Genomic DNA, 18,101 nt, shown 5'->3' with positions numbered 1-18,101 from the left:
ATGAGACATACAACAAAAACAAAATAGTTCACACGAGAAAGTGGAACTTGTATTCCCAAGGGAGCGCGTGCGCGCGAGATCTTATCAATCCAACGTTTATGACATGAAACGTATCTTTTCGTGTGAGCAAAGAACAGGATACGACAAGTAAAAAATGCATGCACTGTTATGCATTAGATGGAAGTTAACCTAGCCCGGATGATATGCATACAACGAAGGCTACAACACTACAACATTGATCCTGCGAAAACGTGACTTACGTGACGTAGCGCACTTCAAAGTCTTACTGTTCCCTGCTCAACACGGACAGTACGTATTCAAAGGGCCGATAAGACACTATCCTGACCATGAAAGATTTACTTTTTATGATAACAATCCAATTAACTGATAACATAGAGAAACCACAAAGTGTTGGCCACAGAAATGTAACGCCAACTGATCTGGCGGGTCCTCAGTTACTCAATGCAAAACGGGCTCTCCAGAACGCAACATAACACAACGCAAAAGAAATCTATCGCGATGGAGCAGTACAAACACACATCCACTTACGTTTTCGAAACGATGCACGAGGATAAGAGCTCGACCCGCTGGCATTTTCTTGTCTCACTCGTCTATCGATGGAAATCGATGCGGCTGAAATAAACACGTCCTCTCGCTCTCTCTACGGCCAAGAATGAAAGAAATAAAATCACAGTTTTGCAGTGCACCAAGTACGGAACATTCACCTACAATTTCAGCAGTGGAATTCACAAATACAACTCACCTTCCTTAGTCCTTACACCGCCACCGCATCTCCTTCCCTGCCCTGCCTGAAACGTTACCAACAAACCTTCCCATTAGCCAACTTTGCCACCGGGGTTTGGTGCGGGGACTAGCGCGAACGCAGGTCCCCACTACCAGAAATTATACGCTCGAGTTACCCACATTTGGGGTAATCGCAAGGGTCAACCCAATCGAAGTGCAATGAAAGAGCCTCACCTTGAGAGGACTGCCTCCCTGATCACAGTGCCTCCCGCGTCAGGTAAGTATGCCTTTTCAACCTCTCCGGAACCGCAAAACGCAACTTGTCTGCGCATACCATGTGGTAATGGGGGTCACGTGCTCCTCGTCCTGTCGTGTCGTGCTGTCCACTCGCTGCTATGCTACCTAGAAAAGAGAAGAGAATGTGAAGGTTGGTTGCTTGGTCATTTGTTCTGCTTTCACTTGATTATTTCTTCCCCAGAGGGAAGTGGGCCACGCTCGGAGGTAGTGCTATACCGAGGCAACCCGTGGCCGGGACGAGGCAAGCCTCTTTTCCACGGCCCAGTTCCAAAAATCAGTTTAATATATGAGCTGCTCGATGAGCAGCGGTGAATGGCAGACCAAAGGTCACCAGTCGACAGACTCATCCAACGCCTGAGGCATTGGTCACCAGTATTAGGCGACAGAGGCGAAATAAAACTAAGCAAATCAGGTGGTACAGAGGGTGAATTAAGCAGGTGGCCCGAAGCGAAAAACGAGCTTGTTGGAAACATAGAGGCGATGACTCCATCCGCCCCCCACTGGCGGGCAAAATAACGTCGACGTCTCCGGGTTGAAAAACGCTTGAAGAGCAAGGGGAGGTGGAACTTGACACGGGCCTTTGCTCCCTCAATGACGGCGAGGGCCCCAGGTTGACAGAACGAAAGCGGTAGTCATTGCGGGCCAGCCAGATGTGAAACTTACAGGCACACAACAGGTAACTGAAGACTTTGGGCACTGCGTGAAGCTCAGTGGAATTGAAACCAAAAAGTAAATGGCGACGCTCAAGCACAGGACACATAGGCGAGAAATGAAAAAGGAGGGACTGTAGCCAACCAACAACACTTTGAGCAAGGGGACACACAAAGAGCAAATGCGACAGTGACTCGACGACAGGACCACAAAAACAAGCGGAGGAGACAGATAAACCAAAAGAGAGAAGACGCTCAGCAGTGTAAATCACACCATGAGCTACCTTCCAGGAGAAATCAACAACAAAGCGGTCAAAATCAAAGAAGTGGAACTGGCGCCACGTATCATACCAGTAAAGGTCCCCAAAGGAGGGAAAGAACTTAACTACACAGTGCGGTGTGACAGAGGAACAGGATAAAAGAAACTGGTAACCGACTTTGGCAGAGAAAAAAAGCCACGGAGGCGACAACGTGAGGGTCAGAGGATGCGAAAACCAAAGTTCCCCGGGAGGGGGAAAAAGAGCCACCAAGCGACTCCCAGGCCAAAAGCAAAGAGGAGTAAAATGGCGGTAACAGGGACCTGTCGAAGGCAGCGGGACGGGAGAAAACATCAAGAGAGGAGGCAGCAAAACACGATTGAAACCAGTACGACACAAAGGAGGACCAGCTTGACGAGGACAAAGTAGACCGTTTGACCCACTGACCCAGAAGCGACCAAACCTTGAGCTTAATGTCCACCACCGAGAAACCTCCCAGCGATGTGGGCTGAACGACCACAGCACGTGCAACGAGCTCCCGCTTGGTTTTCCAGAAGAATGAGAAAACAAGGGAGTTAAGTTCTTTAAGTACCCAGGGGGGCATGTGGACCAGGGATGCCACATACCAAACCCTGGCGAGGGCCAGGCAATTGATGACCAAAGCCTTGCCATGAAAAGACAAGGAGCGCTGACGCCAGGAGGAGAGGACGCGTTCCACAGCCTCTATCCGAGGCCGCCAATTAGTTCATCAATGTCATGCGGGCCAATGAAGACTCCGAGGATTTTAAGCTTAGAAGATGTCCAGTCGAGAGGGACAGGGGGGTCAGTTCGGCCAGCCCAAGACCCCAGCCACAAGCCGCGAGACTTTGTCAGGTTGAGCTTGGATCCAGAACCAAGCTCATACCTTGTGTAGGTGTCAAAAACAGCCCTAATGGAGGCATCGGAGGACAAGATGAGCGATGTGTCATCCGCGTACTGGGAAATTGGAGAGAGCGGTGAGGGCAGTCCAGGCAGCAAAGGTCCAGTAATGGCGGGATTTGCTCGAATATTGGCGGCCAAGACCTCAGCGACCATAACATACAGCAAAGGTGCGAGGGGGCAGCCTTGACGCACCCCCCGTGTGAGACTGAAAAAGTTTGAGACATGACCGTTAACAATGACAGCACTCTGAACAGCATTATAGAAAAGGCGGATCCAGCGCAGAAAGGAGGTTTGGAAACCCATTCTGCAGAGGGTGGCATGCAGAAAGGACCAATCAACGCGATCAAACGCTTTTTCTTGGTCGAGCGAGAGGATGGCACAAGGAGACCCGGATTGCGTGGCGTAATGGACCATGTCTCGGAGATAAGCGACGTTCTCACCAATATAACGACCGGGGACACCACAGGTTTGATCCTCAGCCACCACGGCATGAATAACCTTCAGGAGACGCCCAGCGATGACGCGGGCAGCGAGCTTGTAGTCCACACTAAGGAGGGAAATTGGCCGCCAGTTACGAGGGTTCAGCCGGTCACCCGTCTTAAAGATGAGAGAAATGATGCCTCGACGCTGAGAGAGGCTGAGAGTGCCAGCCTCATAACATGAGTTCAGGACGAGCACGAGGTCCTGTCCGAGCACCGGCCAGAATTTGACATAAAACTCCATAGGGAGGCCATCCAAGCCCGGGGTCTTGCCTCGAGCCATCCCACATAAAGCAGTATAACACTCCTCCGACTGGAGAGGACCATCACACTGTTGAGCCTGGTCGGCGGACAAGGTGGAGGTGAGGGCGTCGAGCAGGGAAAGAGCCACGTCCCCGTCAGTAGGCTCGGCACTAAACAAGTTAGAATAAAAGGAAGCAAAAGCCTGGCATAGGTCCTTTGAACTCGAGACCACTGTGCCATCATCGCATCGAAGTGCTGAAATAAGTCGGTCGGCGGCACGCTTCTTTTCCAGACGGAAGAAAAAGGCCGAGGAGGTTTCACCTTCCTCAACCCATTGGCCCGAGCACGGACTTGGGCTCCCCGAGCTGCCTCGAGGTCTAGGGCAGCAAGGGCAGACAGGGTAGAATGGTACGGCTCAACACAGGAGGTGAAACCGGCATCAACACGGTTCTTAAGATGCCCAGCTAGTCGGCCAAGGAGGTCTCGACACTGCGATGTTTTCTTTCGAGCGCTCAGCGCAATATTTAATTGTGAGGCCTTTGATTTGGCTCTTGCCCTTATCCCACCACTTAGCTAGTGACGGGAAGGACAGCATGGACTGCCTCCAAACGGACCAAAAATTAGTGATATGCTGGATATAGTCCTCATCATTGAGGACAGAAATGTTGAGCTTCCAGAAACTGTCCCAGGAGCAGCAATGTCTGGGACACTACAAGAAAGCACCACACCACAGTGATCCGAAAACGGACAAGGAATAATATCGCAAGTCAAGACTGATGGTAACAGGAGTACGGGGCACCAATGAGATCAATACGGGAGGCCATAAGGCCGTCTGAGCGAGTCCAAGAGAAGGCAGAATCGGAAGGATGCAGGTGCCTCCAAATGTCCAGACAACAGCAGGAGTCAAAAAGACGTTTTAAGGTAGCAGTACTTTCGCGGGAAGTGTCAGAGACATTGGAGCCCCGACGATCGAGGGCGCGGTCGAACACAGTGTTAAAGTCCCCGGCAAGGAAGGTCGGATAGGTGGGATCAACCCAAGACGAGACGTCGTCCAGGAAGTCGTCACGGGCTGGGTTGCGATTGGGGGCGTAGAGACAGCAGATACGAAACGGGTGCCCAGAATGGGTAAAGTGGCAAAAAACAACACGCCCAGCGGTGTCACACCAAGAGCTCGTAAGGGTGACCGTGGGGCGGAATAAAATGATGCAACCACAAGAGTGTGCAGAGCCAACAGAAGCAACTGCATTAAAACCAGATGAACGAAACCAGACTGACATTCACTGTCTGAAGAGCAGTGGGCCCTCTTGTAGGCAGACAATGTCAGGGACCTGAGGAAAGGAACGTAACCAGTGCAGAACACCAGCGCGCTTGGACGAGTCCCTGAGACCATTGGTGTTTAAGGAGAGGATAGAGAGAGCCATAACTGAGAAGAAAGAGAGAGACAGCACAACTAGGAGCGACGGCTCCGAACCGGGGCAGGGGGAGCCAAGGAGGGAAGGCCAGAATGAACAGCCCTCCCAGACTCCCTGCCCTTTCCAGACTTCGAGCGGCCGGGGACCGCAGAACCAGGAAGAGGTTTCTTCGCTTTCTTCTTAGACTTGACCTGATCATCAGAGGAAGCCTCAACATCCGAAAGTCCACGCTTAGTGACTGGTGAATCAGTCAGCTCGACCTCGTTAACCATTACGGGAGACAGAGATAGAACCTGTGGGGTATTTACAGGGGTTACATTGATGCCCGTTAAAGGGTCATCGTCACTAAATATACTTTGACTGTATTCAGTCTCATTAACTAGTTCATTATCATTCGTATCCATTTCTTTTCCATTATTACTATTATCCATTTCCATTTCTTTTCCATTAACTACAGCATTATTTGTCATTTCTTTTCCAGTAACTACATTATTACTATTATCCATTTCCATTTCTTTTCCATTAACTATAGTAGTATTGTCCATTACACCAACTACGTTACTACTAGTGTTAACATTGTATTACTCTGTGGCGCAGCCAAACCATCAGACGCAGCGGCGGGGGAGGCAGCCACCTGCACGCGCGTCGAGGACCCACCATTACCGTTTTAGGGAGGGCCGCACCCTCCTTAACATTTACTGGTGGCAGGAGAGGCCATGGGTGGAGTACCAGGGGGGATAACTCATTGTCCCTGAGGTCGGTGTGGGAACCCCAACTTGAAATACCAGGTTGCGTGGGGGCAGGAGGACGAAGGGTTACCCCCTCGTCCCCAGAGTCCTCATGGTCAGAGCTTGCAGGAGAAGTGGGAAGGTCCTCAGGACCAGAACTGACATCCAGGAGGGGAGGCAGCGACTCCGGGGGAGTGGCACCAACAACAAGTGAAGCGGACGGATGGGCGGGGGTCGCAGGCGAAGATGGTGGGTTCCCCCAGGCATTGGGGGGGTTGGGCAATCCCTGGCCATGTGACCAGGCTCCCGACACCTGCGGCACTTCCCGCGCAAGTCACAGTTTTTGGTGAGGTGTTCCCCACGACAGATATCACATTCGGCCGGCTGACCCACATACCACACCTTACATTTATATCCAGCAATGTCCAGATTACGAGGGATCCGGCCAGAACGAACCATTTTGATGATACGGGCTCCAGTGCAGATTGCAGGGTCACCCGGGTAATGCTGGTGCCTTATCGTCTCCACCTTCCCGTACGAGGAAAAGTAGGGCCGGAGGCGATCATCACTCTCCTCAAAGGGATAGTGATACAACATAACATTTTGAGCTCGAGGCCCAGCATACATGACTTTGCACTTAGCACCAGCTAAAGTGACAAAATCATAACCTTCAACAATATTTTTACATTTTGGGTCAGCGAAAGTAATCTGAACCAGTTTTACGGGAACAAACTGAATACTGTCAATCACAAAGGGGGTGAACTTTCCCTTGATGGCTGTAACAAGTTCCGCCCTGGGAACAGAGGTTGGAACATCGGAAAGGTCGAGGACTACTGTCCTCTTAAAGGCCGCAAGAGGCATGATGAAAAGGGAAAAAGAGAAAAAACAGTCCCCCCGGAAAGCAAAGCTCCCAGGAAGGGAACAGAAAGACTGGCTACCCTGGGTTATGGCAGGACGCCAAGCATAAGTCCCCAGGAGGGTCACCAGTAAAACTCAGGAATCAAAAATCTTACCACAAATCCCAAAAACGCTTGTCCCCACACTCCAATTCCAATACGGAACTTACGCGTACCACAAGGAAAGGCACGAACCTGGCAGATAATAAAAACCCGCGTCAGGTAAGTATGCCTTTTCAACCTCTCCGGAACCGCAAAAACGCAACTTGTCTGCGCATACCATGTGGTAATGGGGGTCACGTGCTCCTCGTCCTGTCGTGTCGTGCTGTCCACTCGCTGCTATGCTACCTAGAAAAGAGAAGAGAAATGTGAAGGTTGGTTGCTTGGTCATTTGTTCTGCTTTCACTTGATTATTTCTTCCCCAGAGGGAAGTGGGCCACGCTCGGAGGTAGTGCTATACCGAGGCAACCCGTGGCCGGGACGAGGCAAGCCTCTTTTCCACGGCCCAGTTCCAAAAATCAGTTTAATATATGAGCTGCTCGATGAGCAGCGTATCAGATATTAAGCTGATAAGAACAGATACTACACTTGATCTTAGCCAAAAGGCCGAGAAGCGATGCCCGTAAATGCTCACAGCGGACAAGGTGCTCCCAGTCTCATGGCCACGAGATATGGTGGTCCGATTACAATCCGTGCCAAGGAAGGAATGCCCAAAGCCAACCTGAAAGCGAGGCGCACACAACGATCGCCCTTGTACAGTGGGCAGCAGGACCAGCATTGCATGGCACTTGCGTTGACGGCAAGAGGACAAATGCACATTGTGCTTGCTCTGACCTCGTTTTTATTTTCCCTTATAACAAAGTTAATTTTCACGGCGAATTACTTGTCTACGACCATACCACAGGGAAAACACCGGTTCTCGTCCGATCACCGAAGTTAAGCCCTGTCGGGCGGGGTTAGTACTTGGATGGGAGACCGCCTGGGAATACCCCGTGTTGTAGGCTTCCCTTTTTCCTTCTGTACACTTGATTATCTCAAAAAATCTCAGTTTCCTTTAATGAAAGAACATTCCAAACCAGGTTTTTTGAACACAACATGCCAACGATATGTCAAAGATGAGACATACAACAAAAACAAAATAGTTCACACGAGAAAGTGGAACTTGTATTCCCAAGGGAGCGCGTGCGCGCGAGATCTTATCAATCCAACGTTTATGACATGAAACGTATCTTTTCGTGTGAGCAAAGAACAGGATACGACAAGTAAAAAATGCATGCACTGTTATGCATTAGATGGAAGTTAACCTAGCCCGGATGATATGCATACAACGAAGGCTACAACACTACAACATTGATCCTGCGAAAACGTGACTTACGTGACGTAGCGCACTTCAAAGTCTTACTGTTCCCTGCTCAACACGGACAGTACGTATTCAAAGGGCCGATAAGACACTATCCTGACCATGAAAGATTTACTTTTTATGATAACAATCCAATTAACTGATAACATAGAGAAACCACAAAGTGTTGGCCACAGAAATGTAACGCCAACTGATCTGGCGGGTCCTAAGTTTATCAATGCAAACCGGGCTCTCCAGAACGCAACATAACACAACGCAAAAGAAATCTATCGCGATGGAGCAGTACAAACACACATCCACTTACGTTTTCGAAACGATGCACGAGGATAAGAGCTCGACCCGCTGGCATTTTCTTGTCTCACTCGTCTATCGATGGAAATCGATGCGGCTGACACATATAAACACGTCCTCTCGCTCTCTCTACGGCCAAGAATGAAAGAAATAAAATCACAGTTTTGCAGTGCACCAAGTACGGAACATTCACCTACAATTTCAGCAGTGGAATTCACAAATACAACTCACCTTCCTTAGTCCTTACACCGCCACCGCATCTCCTTCCCTGCCCTGCCTGAAACGTTACCAACAAACCTTCCCATTAGCCAACTTTGCCACCGGGGTTTGGTGCGGGGACTAGCGCGAACGCAGGTCCCCACTACCAGAAATTATACGCTCGAGTTACCCACATTTGGGGTAATCGCAAGGGTCAACCCAATCGAAGTGCAATGAAAGAGCCTCACCTTGAGAGGACTGCCTCCCTGATCACAGTGCCTCCCGCGTCAGGTAAGTATGCCTTTTCAACCTCTCCGGAACCGCAAAACGCAACTTGTCTGCGCATACCATGTGGTAATGGGGGTCACGTGCTCCTCGTCCTGTCGTGTCGTGCTGTCCACTCGCTGCTATGCTACCTAGAAAAGAGAAGAGAATGTGAAGGTTGGTTGCTTGGTCATTTGTTCTGCTTTCACTTGATTATTTCTTCCCCAGAGGGAAGTGGGCCACGCTCGGAGGTAGTGCTATACCGAGGCAACCCGTGGCCGGGACGAGGCAAGCCTCTTTTCCACGGCCCAGTTCCAAAAATCAGTTTAATATATGAGCTGCTCGATGAGCAGCGGTGAATGGCAGACCAAAGGTCACCAGTCGACAGACTCATCCAACGCCTGAGGCATTGGTCACCAGTATTAGGCGACAGAGGCGAAATAAAACTAAGCAAATCAGGTGGTACAGAGGGTGAATTAAGCAGGTGGCCCGAAGCGAAAAACGAGCTTGTTGGAAACATAGAGGCGATGACTCCATCCGCCCCCCACTGGCGGGCAAAATAACGTCGACGTCTCCGGGTTGAAAAACGCTTGAAGAGCAAGGGGAGGTGGAACTTGACACGGGCCTTTGCTCCCTCAATGACGGCGAGGGCCCCAGGTTGACAGAACGAAAGCGGTAGTCATTGCGGGCCAGCCAGATGTGAAACTTACAGGCACACAACAGGTAACTGAAGACTTTGGGCACTGCGTGAAGCTCAGTGGAATTGAAACCAAAAAGTAAATGGCGACGCTCAAGCACAGGACACATAGGCGAGAAATGAAAAAGGAGGGACTGTAGCCAACCAACAACACTTTGAGCAAGGGGACACACAAAGAGCAAATGCGACAGTGACTCGACGACAGGACCACAAAAACAAGCGGAGGAGACAGATAAACCAAAAGAGAGAAGACGCTCAGCAGTGTAAATCACACCATGAGCTACCTTCCAGGAGAAATCAACAACAAAGCGGTCAAAATCAAAGAAGTGGAACTGGCGCCACGTATCATACCAGTAAAGGTCCCCAAAGGAGGGAAAGAACTTAACTACACAGTGCGGTGTGACAGAGGAACAGGATAAAAGAAACTGGTAACCGACTTTGGCAGAGAAAAAAAGCCACGGAGGCGACAACGTGAGGGTCAGAGGATGCGAAAACCAAAGTTCCCCGGGAGGGGGAAAAAGAGCCACCAAGCGACTCCCAGGCCAAAAGCAAAGAGGAGTAAAATGGCGGTAACAGGGACCTGTCGAAGGCAGCGGGACGGGAGAAAACATCAAGAGAGGAGGCAGCAAAACACGATTGAAACCAGTACGACACAAAGGAGGACCAGCTTGACGAGGACAAAGTAGACCGTTTGACCCACTGACCCAGAAGCGACCAAACCTTGAGCTTAATGTCCACCACCGAGAAACCTCCCAGCGATGTGGGCTGAACGACCACAGCACGTGCAACGAGCTCCCGCTTGGTTTTCCAGAAGAATGAGAAAACAAGGGAGTTAAGTTCTTTAAGTACCCAGGGGGGCATGTGGACCAGGGATGCCACATACCAAACCCTGGCGAGGGCCAGGCAATTGATGACCAAAGCCTTGCCATGAAAAGACAAGGAGCGCTGACGCCAGGAGGAGAGGACGCGTTCCACAGCCTCTATCCGAGGCCGCCAATTAGTTCATCAATGTCATGCGGGCCAATGAAGACTCCGAGGATTTTAAGCTTAGAAGATGTCCAGTCGAGAGGGACAGGGGGGTCAGTTCGGCCAGCCCAAGACCCCAGCCACAAGCCGCGAGACTTTGTCAGGTTGAGCTTGGATCCAGAACCAAGCTCATACCTTGTGTAGGTGTCAAAAACAGCCCTAATGGAGGCATCGGAGGACAAGATGAGCGATGTGTCATCCGCGTACTGGGAAATTGGAGAGAGCGGTGAGGGCAGTCCAGGCAGCAAAGGTCCAGTAATGGCGGGATTTGCTCGAATATTGGCGGCCAAGACCTCAGCGACCATAACATACAGCAAAGGTGCGAGGGGGCAGCCTTGACGCACCCCCCGTGTGAGACTGAAAAAGTTTGAGACATGACCGTTAACAATGACAGCACTCTGAACAGCATTATAGAAAAGGCGGATCCAGCGCAGAAAGGAGGTTTGGAAACCCATTCTGCAGAGGGTGGCATGCAGAAAGGACCAATCAACGCGATCAAACGCTTTTTCTTGGTCGAGCGAGAGGATGGCACAAGGAGACCCGGATTGCGTGGCGTAATGGACCATGTCTCGGAGATAAGCGACGTTCTCACCAATATAACGACCGGGGACACCACAGGTTTGATCCTCAGCCACCACGGCATGAATAACCTTCAGGAGACGCCCAGCGATGACGCGGGCAGCGAGCTTGTAGTCCACACTAAGGAGGGAAATTGGCCGCCAGTTACGAGGGTTCAGCCGGTCACCCGTCTTAAAGATGAGAGAAATGATGCCTCGACGCTGAGAGAGGCTGAGAGTGCCAGCCTCATAACATGAGTTCAGGACGAGCACGAGGTCCTGTCCGAGCACCGGCCAGAATTTGACATAAAACTCCATAGGGAGGCCATCCAAGCCCGGGGTCTTGCCTCGAGCCATCCCACATAAAGCAGTATAACACTCCTCCGACTGGAGAGGACCATCACACTGTTGAGCCTGGTCGGCGGACAAGGTGGAGGTGAGGGCGTCGAGCAGGGAAAGAGCCACGTCCCCGTCAGTAGGCTCGGCACTAAACAAGTTAGAATAAAAGGAAGCAAAAGCCTGGCATAGGTCCTTTGAACTCGAGACCACTGTGCCATCATCGCATCGAAGTGCTGAAATAAGTCGGTCGGCGGCACGCTTCTTTTCCAGACGGAAGAAAAAGGCCGAGGAGGTTTCACCTTCCTCAACCCATTGGCCCGAGCACGGACTTGGGCTCCCCGAGCTGCCTCGAGGTCTAGGGCAGCAAGGGCAGACAGGGTAGAATGGTACGGCTCAACACAGGAGGTGAAACCGGCATCAACACGGTTCTTAAGATGCCCAGCTAGTCGGCCAAGGAGGTCTCGACACTGCGATGTTTTCTTTCGAGCGCTCAGCGCAATATTTAATTGTGAGGCCTTTGATTTGGCTCTTGCCCTTATCCCACCACTTAGCTAGTGACGGGAAGGACAGCATGGACTGCCTCCAAACGGACCAAAAATTAGTGATATGCTGGATATAGTCCTCATCATTGAGGACAGAAATGTTGAGCTTCCAGAAACTGTCCCAGGAGCAGCAATGTCTGGGACACTACAAGAAAGCACCACACCACAGTGATCCGAAAACGGACAAGGAATAATATCGCAAGTCAAGACTGATGGTAACAGGAGTACGGGGCACCAATGAGATCAATACGGGAGGCCATAAGGCCGTCTGAGCGAGTCCAAGAGAAGGCAGAATCGGAAGGATGCAGGTGCCTCCAAATGTCCAGACAACAGCAGGAGTCAAAAAGACGTTTTAAGGTAGCAGTACTTTCGCGGGAAGTGTCAGAGACATTGGAGCCCCGACGATCGAGGGCGCGGTCGAACACAGTGTTAAAGTCCCCGGCAAGGAAGGTCGGATAGGTGGGATCAACCCAAGACGAGACGTCGTCCAGGAAGTCGTCACGGGCTGGGTTGCGATTGGGGGCGTAGAGACAGCAGATACGAAACGGGTGCCCAGAATGGGTAAAGTGGCAAAAAACAACACGCCCAGCGGTGTCACACCAAGAGCTCGTAAGGGTGACCGTGGGGCGGAATAAAATGATGCAACCACAAGAGTGTGCAGAGCCAACAGAAGCAACTGCATTAAAACCAGATGAACGAAACCAGACTGACATTCACTGTCTGAAGAGCAGTGGGCCCTCTTGTAGGCAGACAATGTCAGGGACCTGAGGAAAGGAACGTAACCAGTGCAGAACACCAGCGCGCTTGGACGAGTCCCTGAGACCATTGGTGTTTAAGGAGAGGATAGAGAGAGCCATAACTGAGAAGAAAGAGAGAGACAGCACAACTAGGAGCGACGGCTCCGAACCGGGGCAGGGGGAGCCAAGGAGGGAAGGCCAGAATGAACAGCCCTCCCAGACTCCCTGCCCTTTCCAGACTTCGAGCGGCCGGGGACCGCAGAACCAGGAAGAGGTTTCTTCGCTTTCTTCTTAGACTTGACCTGATCATCAGAGGAAGCCTCAACATCCGAAAGTCCACGCTTAGTGACTGGTGAATCAGTCAGCTCGACCTCGTTAACCATTACGGGAGACAGAGATAGAACCTGTGGGGTATTTACAGGGGTTACATTGATGCCCGTTAAAGGGTCATCGTCACTAAATATACTTTGACTGTATTCAGTCTCATTAACTAGTTCATTATCATTCGTATCCATTTCTTTTCCATTATTACTATTATCCATTTCCATTTCTTTTCCATTAACTACAGCATTATTTGTCATTTCTTTTCCAGTAACTACATTATTACTATTATCCATTTCCATTTCTTTTCCATTAACTATAGTAGTATTGTCCATTACACCAACTACGTTACTACTAGTGTTAACATTGTATTACTCTGTGGCGCAGCCAAACCATCAGACGCAGCGGCGGGGGAGGCAGCCACCTGCACGCGCGTCGAGGACCCACCATTACCGTTTTAGGGAGGGCCGCACCCTCCTTAACATTTACTGGTGGCAGGAGAGGCCATGGGTGGAGTACCAGGGGGGATAACTCATTGTCCCTGAGGTCGGTGTGGGAACCCCAACTTGAAATACCAGGTTGCGTGGGGGCAGGAGGACGAAGGGTTACCCCCTCGTCCCCAGAGTCCTCATGGTCAGAGCTTGCAGGAGAAGTGGGAAGGTCCTCAGGACCAGAACTGACATCCAGGAGGGGAGGCAGCGACTCCGGGGGAGTGGCACCAACAACAAGTGAAGCGGACGGATGGGCGGGGGTCGCAGGCGAAGATGGTGGGTTCCCCCAGGCATTGGGGGGGTTGGGCAATCCCTGGCCATGTGACCAGGCTCCCGACACCTGCGGCACTTCCCGCGCAAGTCACAGTTTTTGGTGAGGTGTTCCCCACGACAGATATCACATTCGGCCGGCTGACCCACATACCACACCTTACATTTATATCCAGCAATGTCCAGATTACGAGGGATCCGGCCAGAACGAACCATTTTGATGATACGGGCTCCAGTGCAGATTGCAGGGTCACCCGGGTAATGCTGGTGCCTTATCGTCTCCACCTTCCCGTACGAGGAAAAGTAGGGCCGGAGGCGATCATCACTCTCCTCAAAGGGATAGTGATACAACATAACATTTTGAGCTCGAGGCCCAGCATACATGACTTTGCACTTAGCACCAGCTAAAGTGACAAAATCATAACCTTCAACAATATTTTTACATTTTGGGTCAGCGAAAGTAATCTGAACCAGTTTTACGGGAACAAACTGAATACTGTCAATCACAAAGGGGGTGAACTTTCCCTTGATGGCTGTAACAAGTTCCGCCCTGGGAACAGAGGTTGGAACATCGGAAAGGTCGAGGACTACTGTCCTCTTAAAGGCCGCAAGAGGCATGATGAAAAGGGAAAAAGAGAAAAAACAGTCCCCCCGGAAAGCAAAGCTCCCAGGAAGGGAACAGAAAGACTGGCTACCCTGGGTTATGGCAGGACGCCAAGCATAAGTCCCCAGGAGGGTCACCAGTAAAACTCAGGAATCAAAAATCTTACCACAAATCCCAAAAACGCTTGTCCCCACACTCCAATTCCAATACGGAACTTACGCGTACCACAAGGAAAGGCACGAACCTGGCAGATAATAAAAACCCGCGTCAGGTAAGTATGCCTTTTCAACCTCTCCGGAACCGCAAAAACGCAACTTGTCTGCGCATACCATGTGGTAATGGGGGTCACGTGCTCCTCGTCCTGTCGTGTCGTGCTGTCCACTCGCTGCTATGCTACCTAGAAAAGAGAAGAGAAATGTGAAGGTTGGTTGCTTGGTCATTTGTTCTGCTTTCACTTGATTATTTCTTCCCCAGAGGGAAGTGGGCCACGCTCGGAGGTAGTGCTATACCGAGGCAACCCGTGGCCGGGACGAGGCAAGCCTCTTTTCCACGGCCCAGTTCCAAAAATCAGTTTAATATATGAGCTGCTCGATGAGCAGCGTATCAGATATTAAGCTGATAAGAACAGATACTACACTTGATCTTAGCCAAAAGGCCGAGAAGCGATGCCCGTAAATGCTCACAGCGGACAAGGTGCTCCCAGTCTCATGGCCACGAGATATGGTGGTCCGATTACAATCCGTGCCAAGGAAGGAATGCCCAAAGCCAACCTGAAAGCGAGGCGCACACAACGATCGCCCTTGTACAGTGGGCAGCAGGACCAGCATTGCATGGCACTTGCGTTGACGGCAAGAGGACAAATGCACATTGTGCTTGCTCTGACCTCGTTTTTATTTTCCCTTATAACAAAGTTAATTTTCACGGCGAATTACTTGTCTACGACCATACCACAGGGAAAACACCGGTTCTCGTCCGATCACCGAAGTTAAGCCCTGTCGGGCGGGGTTAGTACTTGGATGGGAGACCGCCTGGGAATACCCCGTGTTGTAGGCTTCCCTTTTTCCTTCTGTACACTTGATTATCTCAAAAAATCTCAGTTTCCTTTAATGAAAGAACATTCCAAACCAGGTTTTTTGAACACAACATGCCAACGATATGTCAAAGATGAGACATACAACAAAAACAAAATAGTTCACACGAGAAAGTGGAACTTGTATTCCCAAGGGAGCGCGTGCGCGCGAGATCTTATCAATCCAACGTTTATGACATGAAACGTATCTTTTCGTGTGAGCAAAGAACAGGATACGACAAGTAAAAAATGCATGCACTGTTATGCATTAGATGGAAGTTAACCTAGCCCGGATGATATGCATACAACGAAGGCTACAACACTACAACATTGATCCTGCGAAAACGTGACTTACGTGACGTAGCGCACTTCAAAGTCTACTGTTCCCTGCTCAACACGGACAGTACGTATTCAAAGGGCCGATAAGACACTATCCTGACCATGAAAGATTTACTTTTTATGATAACAATCCAATTAACTGATAACATAGAGAAACCACAAAGTGTTGGCCACAGAAATGTAACGCCAACTGATCTGGCGGGTCCTCAGTTACTCAATGCAAAACGGGCTCTCCAGAACGCAACATAACACAACGCAAAAGAAATCTATCGCGATGGAGCAGTACAAACACACATCCACTTACGTTTTCGAAACGATGCACGAGGATAAGAGCTCGACCCGCTGGCATTTTCTTGTCTCACTCGTCTATCGATGGAAATCGATGCGGCTGAAATAAACACGTCCTCTCGCTCTCTCTACGGCCAAGAATGAAAGAAATAAAATCACAGTTTTGCAGTGCACCAAGTACGGAACATTCACCTACAATTTCAGCAGTGGAATTCACAAATACAACTCACCTTCCTTAGTCCTTACACCGCCACCGCATCTCCTTCCCTGCCCTGCCTGAAACGTTACCAACAAACCTTCCCATTAGCCAACTTTGCCACCGGGGTTTGGTGCGGGGACTAGCGCGAACGCAGGTCCCCACTACCAGAAATTATACGCTCGAGTTACCCACATTTGGGGTAATCGCAAGGGTCAACCCAATCGAAGTGCAATGAAAGAGCCTCACCTTGAGAGGACTGCCTCCCTGATCACAGTGCCTCCCGCGTCAGGTAAGTATGCCTTTTCAACCTCTCCGGAACCGCAAAACGCAACTTGTCTGCGCATACCATGTGGTAATGGGGGTCACGTGCTCCTCGTCCTGTCGTGTCGTGCTGTCCACTCGCTGCTATGCTACCTAGAAAAGAGAAGAGAATGTGAAGGTTGGTTGCTTGGTCATTTGTTCTGCTTTCACTTGATTATTTCTTCCCCAGAGGGAAGTGGGCCACGCTCGGAGGTAGTGCTATACCGAGGCAACCCGTGGCCGGGACGAGGCAAGCCTCTTTTCCACGGCCCAGTTCCAAAAATCAGTTTAATATATGAGCTGCTCGATGAGCAGCGGTGAATGGCAGACCAAAGGTCACCAGTCGACAGACTCATCCAACGCCTGAGGCATTGGTCACCAGTATTAGGCGACAGAGGCGAAATAAAACTAAGCAAATCAGGTGGTACAGAGGGTGAATTAAGCAGGTGGCCCGAAGCGAAAAACGAGCTTGTTGGAAACATAGAGGCGATGACTCCATCCGCCCCCCACTGGCGGGCAAAATAACGTCGACGTCTCCGGGTTGAAAAACGCTTGAAGAGCAAGGGGAGGTGGAACTTGACACGGGCCTTTGCTCCCTCAATGACGGCGAGGGCCCCAGGTTGACAGAACGAAAGCGGTAGTCATTGCGGGCCAGCCAGATGTGAAACTTACAGGCACACAACAGGTAACTGAAGACTTTGGGCACTGCGTGAAGCTCAGTGGAATTGAAACCAAAAAGTAAATGGCGACGCTCAAGCACAGGACACATAGGCGAGAAATGAAAAAGGAGGGACTGTAGCCAACCAACAACACTTTGAGCAAGGGGACACACAAAGAGCAAATGCGACAGTGACTCGACGACAGGACCACAAAAACAAGCGGAGGAGACAGATAAACCAAAAGAGAGAAGACGCTCAGCAGTGTAAATCACACCATGAGCTACCTTCCAGGAGAAATCAACAACAAAGCGGTCAAAATCAAAGAAGTGGAACTGGCGCCACGTATCATACCAGTAAAGGTCCCCAAAGGAGGGAAAGAACTTAACTACACAGTGCGGTGTGACAGAGGAACAGGATAAAAGAAACTGGTAACCGACTTTGGCAGAGAAAAAAAGCCACGGAGGCGACAACGTGAGGGTCAGAGGATGCGAAAACCAAAGTTCCCCGGGAGGGGGAAAAAGAGCCACCAAGCGACTCCCAGGCCAAAAGCAAAGAGGAGTAAAATGGCGGTAACAGGGACCTGTCGAAGGCAGCGGGACGGGAGAAAACATCAAGAGAGGAGGCAGCAAAACACGATTGAAACCAGTACGACACAAAGGAGGACCAGCTTGACGAGGACAAAGTAGACCGTTTGACCCACTGACCCAGAAGCGACCAAACCTTGAGCTTAATGTCCACCACCGAGAAACCTCCCAGCGATGTGGGCTGAACGACCACAGCACGTGCAACGAGCTCCCGCTTGGTTTTCCAGAAGAATGAGAAAACAAGGGAGTTAAGTTCTTTAAGTACCCAGGGGGGCATGTGGACCAGGGATGCCACATACCAAACCCTGGCGAGGGCCAGGCAATTGATGACCAAAGCCT

At 50.6% G+C, this 18,101-nt stretch overlaps 10 non-coding genes across 10 annotated transcripts; 2 read left to right on the top strand and 8 right to left on the bottom strand.

Moving 5' to 3' along the window:
* Positions 1–865: 865 nt before the first annotated feature.
* On the bottom strand, positions 866–1,029 carry LOC137990103 (U1 spliceosomal RNA). Its single transcript, XR_011121130.1, has one exon. It is a non-coding gene; the product is annotated as a U1 spliceosomal RNA (small nuclear RNA).
* Positions 1,030–1,223: 194 nt separating this feature from the next.
* On the bottom strand, positions 1,224–1,414 carry LOC137990134 (U2 spliceosomal RNA). Its single transcript, XR_011121156.1, has one exon. It is a non-coding gene; the product is annotated as a U2 spliceosomal RNA (small nuclear RNA).
* Positions 1,415–7,053: 5,639 nt separating this feature from the next.
* LOC137990116 (U2 spliceosomal RNA) lies at positions 7,054–7,245 on the bottom strand. The gene has a single exon (XR_011121143.1). It is a non-coding gene; the product is annotated as a U2 spliceosomal RNA (small nuclear RNA).
* Positions 7,246–7,512: 267 nt separating this feature from the next.
* LOC137990131 (5S ribosomal RNA) lies at positions 7,513–7,631 on the top strand. Its single transcript, XR_011121153.1, has one exon. It is a non-coding gene; the product is annotated as a 5S ribosomal RNA (ribosomal RNA).
* A 980-nt stretch (positions 7,632–8,611) lies between these two features.
* On the bottom strand, positions 8,612–8,775 carry LOC137990102 (U1 spliceosomal RNA). Its single transcript, XR_011121129.1, has one exon. It is a non-coding gene; the product is annotated as a U1 spliceosomal RNA (small nuclear RNA).
* Positions 8,776–8,969: 194 nt separating this feature from the next.
* Positions 8,970–9,160, bottom strand: LOC137990133 (U2 spliceosomal RNA). Its single transcript, XR_011121155.1, has one exon. It is a non-coding gene; the product is annotated as a U2 spliceosomal RNA (small nuclear RNA).
* Positions 9,161–14,799: 5,639 nt separating this feature from the next.
* Positions 14,800–14,991, bottom strand: LOC137990115 (U2 spliceosomal RNA). The gene has a single exon (XR_011121142.1). It is a non-coding gene; the product is annotated as a U2 spliceosomal RNA (small nuclear RNA).
* A 267-nt stretch (positions 14,992–15,258) lies between these two features.
* LOC137990119 (5S ribosomal RNA) lies at positions 15,259–15,377 on the top strand. Its single transcript, XR_011121146.1, has one exon. It is a non-coding gene; the product is annotated as a 5S ribosomal RNA (ribosomal RNA).
* A 975-nt stretch (positions 15,378–16,352) lies between these two features.
* LOC137990101 (U1 spliceosomal RNA) lies at positions 16,353–16,516 on the bottom strand. The gene has a single exon (XR_011121128.1). It is a non-coding gene; the product is annotated as a U1 spliceosomal RNA (small nuclear RNA).
* Positions 16,517–16,710: 194 nt separating this feature from the next.
* Positions 16,711–16,901, bottom strand: LOC137990132 (U2 spliceosomal RNA). Its single transcript, XR_011121154.1, has one exon. It is a non-coding gene; the product is annotated as a U2 spliceosomal RNA (small nuclear RNA).
* Positions 16,902–18,101: the final 1,200 nt, after the last annotated feature.

This window comes from Montipora foliosa, unplaced genomic scaffold, assembly GCF_036669935.1.
Source record: "Montipora foliosa isolate CH-2021 unplaced genomic scaffold, ASM3666993v2 scaffold_6, whole genome shotgun sequence".
In the NCBI taxonomy this organism is placed as follows: Eukaryota; Metazoa; Cnidaria; class Anthozoa; order Scleractinia; family Acroporidae; genus Montipora; species Montipora foliosa.
This window is presented reverse-complemented; position numbering and strand designations above follow the sequence as displayed.